Raw genomic sequence first — 10,307 nt, forward strand, 5'->3', positions numbered from 1 at the left:
CCAACTCTGAGCCCAGACCCTGAAAAGCTCTTGATCACTCCTGTAATGAGAAGGCTGCAGATGTTTTCCCTAAGCTTGGGCTTGAGTAGATGCGGTCGATGGCTACAAGTTCAGGGCTCTTTTCTAGAGATGTAAACTCATTTTTATGTTTTCCTACTCATCCACCAAGAGACCTTTTCTATTTACTACAAGTGGGAAATTAATGCAGAAAAGATGGTGAGGGACAGACTTCTTTAGTTTAGCAATGTAGGGGTAGGGGAAATATGTAATTCTTAGTAGTCTAAGTGTCTGAGGTAGAAATGTTATGGACTGTACCAGTGTGCAAATGAAAAACTCTGCATTAATACCCATGCAGTGTTCATCTTATCACCAGATTTAGTTCTAGAAACATTTCCTACGGGGCTCTTCACTGCATTTTATTATTGAATACTCTCAGCTCCAGGTGAAACATACTGAAGTGTGAAATGGTCAATTATAACTGGATAAACAAAGTTGCTTGGATAAAATATTATTAAACTGTGTGGTTGGTTGTTTAGTGTTCATTTTTCTTTATCTCAGGGCAGGGGGTATAGGGAATAGAAGAAGGATTTGACACTTTAGGAAGATGACTTCGTGAACAAATTCACAGTTACCAAGACCAAAAAATTTCATGCTGAGTTGTTTAAAATCGTTTTCACATCAAATATTTCATTACTTCGCTATTCTGTAGAATCTTTCAAAGTTTGAATTTCTGTGAGGTAGACCTTACATGATTTTCCCCCTTTAATACCTTTGGAGAATTAATTTAATCTTGGAAAATACTCTCAAACATTGATATTTTGGAAAGTAAATTCAGAAGGGAATATCAGGAACATAATTTTAAGTGGTTTTTAATACATACCCCTGAAGCTTGAGATAGGTATCACACTTTGATGCATATCCTGTGTTTGCTGAAATATCACTTATGAAACCTGTGATTCCTTGACTGAGAGCTTCATTTAGTATCTTATTTATGATTCGCTAGCTGATGGTGCTCCAAAGAAGTGCTTATCTCAAGCCGTATGAGTAATATTTCTGAAGTATTTTTTGAGATCATAGCAGACAAGAATGTCTGACAGTATAGGCTGGTATTTTCTGGTACATCTGCCTGCAATTAGAATTTTATTTGGGACTAAATTTACCCAAGATGGGAAACAAACTTTCTCCTTGTAAGTCTCCTACTCATTTTTCAAGTAGTAATGTCATCCTTCAGACACGTTCAATTAGTGGTCTTTGTGGAGTTTTGTAGAGTTTAATGGCTATGGAGGCTAGGAACATAAAAACTTTATGTAAACCATAACTATCATTTGTTTTTGGTGTTCCAAAAGAGATTTGTGAGCAAGCAGTGATGGCAAATAGAAATTCCCTTCCCAATTTGTTGGCTGGTGTGCCTAACCTTCTACGTTCCAGATCTACTGTCATGGCTGGGAGAGATACAGAGTGAAGGTTATTTGAGTGCACAGGTATATATGAGAAATAGAGAGAAGAAAAGAGGAAGGCAGGGAGAAAGAGAAGAGAGAGACAGAGGAGAGAGAGAGAGTGAGAGAGAGAGAGAAAGAAGGAAATTAGAGTTAGAGCTGCCTAGTGAGATGAAACAGAAAAGATGACCCCAGTTATTAGTTATACTCATGGCCCTCAACAAACTCTACCTCCTGGAATCAGATGAGCATCCTCTTGAAGTGAAGCCTAAAGTCACCATACTGACTCTAGATGTTTCTTAGCTATCAAGAAAGCCCCACTGATGATTGCTCGAATGCAAACATGTTAAAATGTTGGTTCCAGGGATTCTATGTTTATATATGGTGTCTTTTTTTTTTTTGAGATGAGTTTGTTGTTTTGTCACCCAGGCTGTAATGCAATGGTGTGATCATAGCCCACTCTAGCCTCAAACTCCTGGGCTCAAGCAATCCTAAGTAGCTAGGACTACAGGTGTGTGCCACTACACCTGGCTAACTTTTTTTATTCTTGATTTTGTAAAGACAGGTTCTATGTTGCCCGGGCTATGTCTTAAACTCCTGGCCTCAAGCAATCCTCCCACCTCAGCACCCTGACTAGCTAGGACTACAGGCATGCACCACCATGCCTGGCTAACTTTTTATTTTTTATTTTTCAGATAGGGTCATGCTATATTGACCTGACTGGTCTGGAACTCCTGGTCTCAAGCAATCATCCTGCCTCAGCGTCTCAAACTGTTGGGATTACAGGTATGAGTTCCTGCACCCAGCTGTGCCTTTTACACACACTAAAAAATCTCAACCCATGATGAAACATCTTAAATATTGGCAAGAAAATTTCATTTCTCTGGAGCAACAATTTAACTTAGGTTGAAAATACAATCTGCTTTTGAATGTTTATGTCATCCACCTGGGATTATTTCTGGCTGTTCAACCAGCAGCTGGTATATTATACTGTCATTAACTTGTTTCCAAGACAATTACTTCTGCAAATATTGTGGGCAAATATGTGCAAGTGTGTACAACTGTGTGTGTGCATGTGTTTGGGGCAGGGTACAGAGTATACAAATGTACATGTGAACACACATGGGCTTGAAAAAGAAGAAAAGAATATTTTGTCACTGTCTTACATTTATTTGCACAGGGATAAAGGAAATAAGTCAGGCTTATATCCTTGTCTCTGTGTAAATTATCTTTGTGCTCCAAATAGTTGCTTGCATATGGTGACTTAACCTTTTTTCAGCTCAGGAAAAAACATTTCTGCATTTTGAAATATGTAAGGGCTGAAGCTTGTATTATTAAAAATAGACATTTTTATTTTAAAACTTAATAATTAAATGTTAAATCAACAACTTTAAAAAGTAGATAAAACTTTGAATTAAGATAGGACTTTTCCTGTTTTCCTATGTCTATCGCTTATTTCTTTTCATGTATAAATAATTTTATTATATTTAATAAACCAAACCCTCAAACTTAACAAATATATTTTGAACATGAGGATAATAATTTTGTCCTACACTAAAGTAAATTTTATTCTGGATCAAAGCCTTTCTTCTGGTGTAATAATTTTGTGAAACTTTTAAAGTTAAAAATGATATTGCAAAACTCAAGATAGGTTCTAGTTCAGCCAAAAGTTAATTTATTTTCCTGATAGCTAGTTGAGCCAATTTGGATGATGTACATCTCTGAACCAATTAAATGGAGAAGGCATTAGAATTTTCAATAAATGTGTAGTTCTATGACAGAATCAATAAACTCATATATCATGAATTAAAGTGTTGAAAGAATGGTATCATTCCAGCAAAACTTTTGTGCTATTATCAGAATATGGTAAATGGATATTGGGTAGCAAATATAGAAAAAATTCTAACTACATTGACACAATCTTTTTCCTGCCTTCTCCCTCAGCCATTGCTAAAAGCACCAAAACAAAACTAAACAACACAAAAACAACCCACATACCTTCGGGGATTTTTTTTTTGGAATGAGCGGGTGGAGAGTTTACCGAAAACAACAGAGCAATGAGCTTGTTTACCAACCTCTTTCTCCCATTTAATCAAACCCTTTTCCATTCTCCTGTGAGTACCAAGGCCCTCAAAGACAGTAGCATATACATAAGCTATTCGTGAAAAACAAGCACTTCTGAAGAGTGACCAAAATGAGTGAACATCCAAACGTTTGTTGACAAATTTGTACTATTATATTTTTGTTTTTAATTTTACTTGTCCTTAGTGTGATATAATAAATACTTTTTCAAGTTGCCATGTATTTCTGTCTCCCAAGATGCACTGTTAATCAATCTACTGATTATAATCCAATTAACCAATTAAAGGCAGATCTACACACCAAGAAAGGATAATTTATCATAAAGATAAAGTATGCGGATAATTCAAAGTAAAACTATAGGCTCGTTGAGTAAGAACTACATTCATTTAAGGATCGTTGAATAGCTTTTGTTGACCGAAGACTAATGCTCCAACACAGTTCTCACTTTGAGGCCTTTCAAAAGGGGCAATTAATTGGTAACATATTTGGGACACTGACCTGAGTTGCCCAAGCAAAAATATAAACTTTGTTTTTATGAAAGAAAGGTTAAGGAAGTAGTTAAATCAGGTTACATAATATTTCTTTATCTTAATTTAATTTTATATCTTTTATAATTATTAAGTGTGCTTCCACCTGATTCTGTAAGACTTTTCTCATCTTTATACCACTTACGTGACAAAGAACATATGCTCTGTATGCTTACTGTCTGCCTGCCAGCTAGGTGATAGCTAAATTGGTTGGATCTGTCTGTATAAATAATATCCACAACAAGTGCAGTGAAAGTGAATGAAATGAAATGAAAACAGTAGGGCAGAAAGGTCGTTGGCAAAGCCTGAGTCCTGTCCTCTTGCTCTCTTCACCACACAATATGAGCTTCATCACTCGCCCTACCTTCTCCAGCAACTACCAGTCCCTGAACTCTGTCCAGGCGCCCAGCGGCGGTGCCTGGCTGGTCAGCAGCGCAGCCAGCCTCTGTGCAGGCGCCAGGGCTCTGGTTCCCAGATCTCTGTGACCCGCTCCACCAGCTTCTGGGGCTGCACGGGGTCTGGGGGCCTGACCATGGAGATGGCCGGGGATCTGGCAGGAATGGGAGGCATCCAGAATGGTAAGGAGACCATGCAAAGCCTGATCGACTGCCTGACCTCCTAAGCAAAATCCGGGAGCACATGGAGAAGAAGGGACCCCAGGTCAGAGTCTGGAGCCATTACTTAAAGACCATTGAGGAACTGAGGGCTCAGATCTTCGCAAATACTGTGGATAATGCCACATCGTTCTGCAGATCAACAATGCCCAGCTTGCTGCTGATGACTTTAGAGTCAAGTGTGAGACAGAGCGGGCTATGCACCAGTCTGTGGAGAGCGACATCCATGGACTCTGCAAGATCATCGATGACACTCACTCAGCTGCAGCTGGAGACAGAGATTGAGACTGTCAAGGAGGAGCTGCTCTTCATGAAGAAGAACCATGAAGAAGAAGTAAAAGGCCTACAAGCCCAGATTGCCAGCTCTGGGTTGACCGTGGAGGTAGAGGCCCCCAAATCTCAGGACCTCGCCAAGATCATGGCAGACATCCGGCCCCAATATGATGAGCTGGCTTGGAAGAACCGAGAGTTGCTGGACAAGTACTGGTCTCAGCAGATTGAGGACAGCACCGCAGTGGTCACCACGCAGTCCGCCGAGGTTAGAGCTGCTGAATCGATACTCACAGAGCTGAGAGGTGCAGTCCAGTCCTTGGAGATTGACCTGGACTCCATGAGAAATCTGAGGGCCAGCTTGGAGAACAGCCTGAGGGAGGTGGAGGCCCGCTACACCCTGCAGATGGAGCAGCTCAACGGGATCCTGCTGCACCTGTAGTCAGAGCTGGCGCAGACCCAGGCAGAGAGACAGCGCCAGGCCCAGGAGTATGAGGCCCCGCTGAACATCAAGGTCGACTTGAAGGCTGAGATCGCCATCTACCACTACCTGCTGGAAGACAGTGAGGGCTTCAATCTTGCTGATGCCGTGGACAGCAGCAACTCCATGCAAACCATCCAAAAGACCACCACCCGCTGGATAGTGGATGGCAAAGTGGTGTCTGAGACCAACAACACCAAAGTTCTGAGGCATTAAGGCAGCAGAAGCAGGGTACCCTTTGGGGAGCAGGAGACCAATAAAAAGTTCAGAAGTAAAAAAAAAAAAGAAAATATAAATCGTCATTAAAATAAAGGCTGATTTTTTTGTCAAGAATAATCGAGAAACTGCAAAAACATCCGATTCCCAGTATAAATGATTAAAAGCAATTAACAAATTCTACGACCGGGCGCGGTGGCTCAAGCCTGTAATCCCAGCACTTTGGGAGGCCGAGACGGGCGGATCGCGAGGTCAGGAGATCGAGACCATCCTGGCTAATACGGTGAAACCCCATCTCTACTAAAAAATACAAAAAACTAGCCGGGCGAGGTGGCGGGTGCCTGTAGCCCAGCTACTCGGGAGGCTGAGGCAGGAGAATGGCGTAAACCCGGGAGTCAGAGCTTGCAGTGAGCTGAGATCCGGCCACTGCACTCCAGCCTGGGCGACAGAGCGAGACTCCATCTCAAAAAAAAAAAAAAAAAACACAAAAAAACAACAAATTCTACAAAGAAATGGGGATCTATGTACAGTACAGAAGATATTTATATAAGACAGAATAGGGAGCATGTTTACTCCAGTAAATTTTGCAGGTTAGATAGTTTCTCTAAACAATACAAATGACCAATATTGACTCCACTCAGGATGACCAACCATTTGATTTACATAGGACTGAGGGAGTTCACAGGTGTGAGGCTTTCAGCACTAAAACTATAAAAGTCAAGTGGAAAACTAGGATGCATTGGACATTCTAAATCATATGAAATAGGAGAATTGTATATATCACTGTCTAAGTAAGTGAGTAGTCTAAATATTCATGCACTTCACCATCAAAGGTATCAGACCTATGTCATTTTACAGCCGAGTTTTACCAAGCTTTCAAGAAATAGTCTTCAACTGATATAAATGTTTTATGAAAGAAGAAAATAGCAAATTTTGCCTGATTGAATTATTAAATATATAGTAGAATATGAATAACAAACCTGGAAAATGACAGTATAAGGAAAATTTGAACAATTTCACTTTGAACATTAATACAAAAATCCTAATGACATATTAGCTTACTGAAGCCACAATATAGATGAAATATATATTATAATTATGTAAGATGAATCACAAATGTGAAAAAGTTACATCAGAGTTTATATCAATATAATTTACTACATTACTAGATTGTATGAAAGAAACCTCTAACCGTTTCAATAGATGCAGAAAAAGCACTAAATTGTATGCTCACTTTGGAGTAAACCTGTTAGTAAATTAGAAATAAAAGGGAGTTACCTGATCTGAAATTTCTCCTATCAAAAGAAGTTCAAATGGTCACCAGTAATCATTGCAAGGTAAACTAAAATAACAACAAAAAATAATTTATCTTTTGTCAGTTTAGCCAGTATGTAAAAGTGTGACAATAGCAAGCTTTGGTCAGGACATGGAAAAGAACTACTCTAATTTGCCTGTAGAAAGATAAGTTGGTAGCACTTCGTGAACACAGTTTTATGATACTCTCATTTGGCTCAGGGTTTCTACTTCTAAACAACCTAAGGAGATACTCCTAAGAATGTTGCAAGTAAGGCTGGGTGCGGTGGCTCACCCCTGTAGTCCCAGCACTTTGGGAGGCCAAGACAGGCCTTGAGGTCAGGAATTCAAGACCAGCCTGGTTGAAAATACAAAAAAATTAGCCCGATGTGGTGGCACATGCCTGTAATCCCAGCTACTCAGGCGGCTGAGGTAGGATAATCACTTGAACCCAGGAGGTGGAGGTTGCAGTGAGCCAAGATCATGCCACTGCACTCCAGTCTGGGTGACAGAGCATGACTCTTTCTCAAAAAAAAAAAAAAAAAAAGAATGTTGAAAGTAGAATTATTTATAACAGCAATATTTGAAAAATATATATATATAAAGACCCATTAATAGGAGATGGAGAAAATATGACAGTGATATAAGAGGCTATTTGATAATTAGTAAGAATGAAATAGATGCAGGGATATCAATAAGAATAAATCTCAGAAACAACAGAAATTGTATTTAAAAGGTCGAGCAATTCAAATTGTATGATTAGTAATAATATTAAGGCACACCACTCCTAAAATTTCATGGATGCGTATGTATGTCATCACTGTAGCAAAGCGACATTAGGCTGGGCGTGGTGGTTCACACCTGTAATCCCAACGCTTTGAAAAGCTGAAGTGGAAAGATCACTTGAGCCCAGGAGTTTGAAGCTACAGTGAGCTATGATCCTGCCACTCCCCTCCAGCCTGGACGACAGAGTAAAATTCTGTCTCAAAAAGAAAATAATGATAATCATATTTTTTTTAAAAAAATGGCTAGAAAATATCCATGGTAATGTCTGAATGTTGATACCGTTTGAGAGAATGAGAGGCTGGATGTATATAGGCACAATAAGCTTTAACTCTATTTATAAGGTTTTATTTATTTATTAAAATCTAAAACAAAAATATAAAATATTAATGTAATATTTTAATTCTACGTGTTAGACATAATTAGAAGCATCATTTTATTCCATGGATTTTCTGTTTATAAGATGTGACTCAAAATAAAAAGTGTTACAAAAACAAAAAGTAGCCTAAAACCTACATAACTTATGTGCACCTTTAAAATTAAAGGTGCATTGAATGGATTATAGCTAAAGGATTCAATAAATAATTCACATTGACTCCCACCCAGTCTCTCAGATTTCTTCTGACATACATTTTTTAAAAAATAATGAACTGCTCCCTAGATACCTTTGTCTAAACATTAACAATCCTACAAATAATTTTCTTTCTCCGAATCTTATTCCTTCTAAGAATATTATTATTCTTCCTAATCTGATGGTCTTCTGCAGTCATTTCAGCTCTTCAAAGTTGTCTTTTTCATCCTCCCAGGATACCAAATTGCTTAGGAAATGCTTTGAGTTTTATATCAAACTGTCTCTGGAACCTGGCACTTTGTTACCACTCGCACTGCACATACATTAGTCAGAACCCAAACATTTCGTCTATCTCTCTTCTAAATATATGTTATAAAAATATATAATATAATTTATATATATTCTACATACATATGTTATATATAAATTCATATAATTTGTACATTTATATTATGTCTAAATATATAATATCATGTATAATACCTACAAATGTACAAATACAGAGAAAGAGATATGGATAGTACAGTTGTCTCTTTTTAAAGGTAAAATGACTATAATTATTATAAAAATAACATGTATTACCCTGTCTCTACTAAAAATACAAAAGTTAGCCAAATGTGGTGGCGGGCCCCTGTAGTCCCAGCTACTCGGGACGCTGAGGCAGGAGAATGTCCTGAACCCAGGAGGCAGAGCTTGCAGTGAGCCGAGATGGCGCCACAGCACTCCAGCCAGGGTGACAGAGCGAGACTCCGTCTGGAAAAACAAAAAAACAAAACAAACAAACAAGAAAAAGGATTCATTTTATATATTTCTAAACTTAAGCAATATAGGAAGGTACAGAGAAGAAAATGTGAAATAATCTGTACATCAAACACCTATGACATGCAATTTGCCTATGTAACAAACCTGCACATGTACCCTTGAACCTAAAATAAAAGTGTAAAATACATAAAAAAGAAGAAAGTAGAACCTCCCCAGATCTTCAGAATTCTCCTTCCAGAAATACTTGAAGCTATTGTTTGACATTATTAATATTGATATGGTTTGTCTGGGTCCCCACCCAAATCTCGTCTTGGATTGTAGTTTCCATAATTCCCACATGTCATGGGAGGGACCCGATGAGAGGTAATTGAAATGAGATTCATGCTATTCCCTGAGCGATCCTCGTGATAGTAAGTTCTCATGAGATTTGATAGTTTCATAAGGGGCTTCCCTCTTTGTTCGGCTCTCATTCTTCTCCTTGCTGCCGCCATGTGAAGAAGGACGTGTTTGCTTCCCCTTCCACAATGATTGTAAGTTTCTTGAGGCTTCCCCAGTCATGGTGAACTGTGAGTCAATTAAACCTGTTTCCGTTGTAAATTACCCAGTCTCAGGTATGTCTTTATAAGCAGTATGTGAAAGGACAAATATATTTATAAATATGTAAATATGGAGGTATCTATCTATCTCTCTATATATTTAGATTTTCCAAAATAGGACTATACTAATATGAAAAACACTGCGTTAATAATGTATGAGTACCTTTATTTCCATCTTTAACAAAAAAGGATCTGCAGCAGAAATTAAAGAGTTGCTGAATTTCAGAAAAAGATTTGTTCAAAGGAGATTACTTTCATCAACCTTTTGTACTACTGTTAATGAGAGAATTATGCAAATCACTAAAAATATGAACTCAGCTGTTTTAACTAAAACTTTAAACAATATCTCTTAATTCCTGTTTTTCCCATTTGCCCATTTTTTTAAGTTGGTATATAATTAGTTGAAAATTATTAGAGTTTATTATATGTGCCCTTTGTCTTGTAGTATAATTTTAGTGCTTTTAAAGTTTATGTTTAAATTGATGCTATGTTCACCAGCAGTGAGCATTCTCTATTGTTGATTTTTTTATTTTGTGTCATCACTTTTTGGATAGATAGCATTTTGTTATTTAGAAATGCTTTGCTCTTTGAGTTTGTGCTCATCGATATTGTATTTCCAAATTATTTTATTAAACGCAATTTGCCTGCAATTTGCGCAAAATGCCTGCAATTTGCA

General features: G+C 38.0%; 1 pseudogene; it reads left to right on the top strand.

Annotated features, from left to right (window-relative positions):
• The first annotated feature begins 2,033 nt into the window (after positions 1–2,033).
• On the top strand, positions 2,034–5,899 carry LOC110741992 (annotated as a pseudogene).
• The last annotated feature ends 4,408 nt before the right edge of the window (positions 5,900–10,307 follow it).

The sequence above is a fragment of the Papio anubis genome, chromosome 1 (genome assembly GCF_008728515.1).
Source record: "Papio anubis isolate 15944 chromosome 1, Panubis1.0, whole genome shotgun sequence".
NCBI lineage: Eukaryota > Metazoa > Chordata > Mammalia > Primates > Cercopithecidae > Papio > Papio anubis.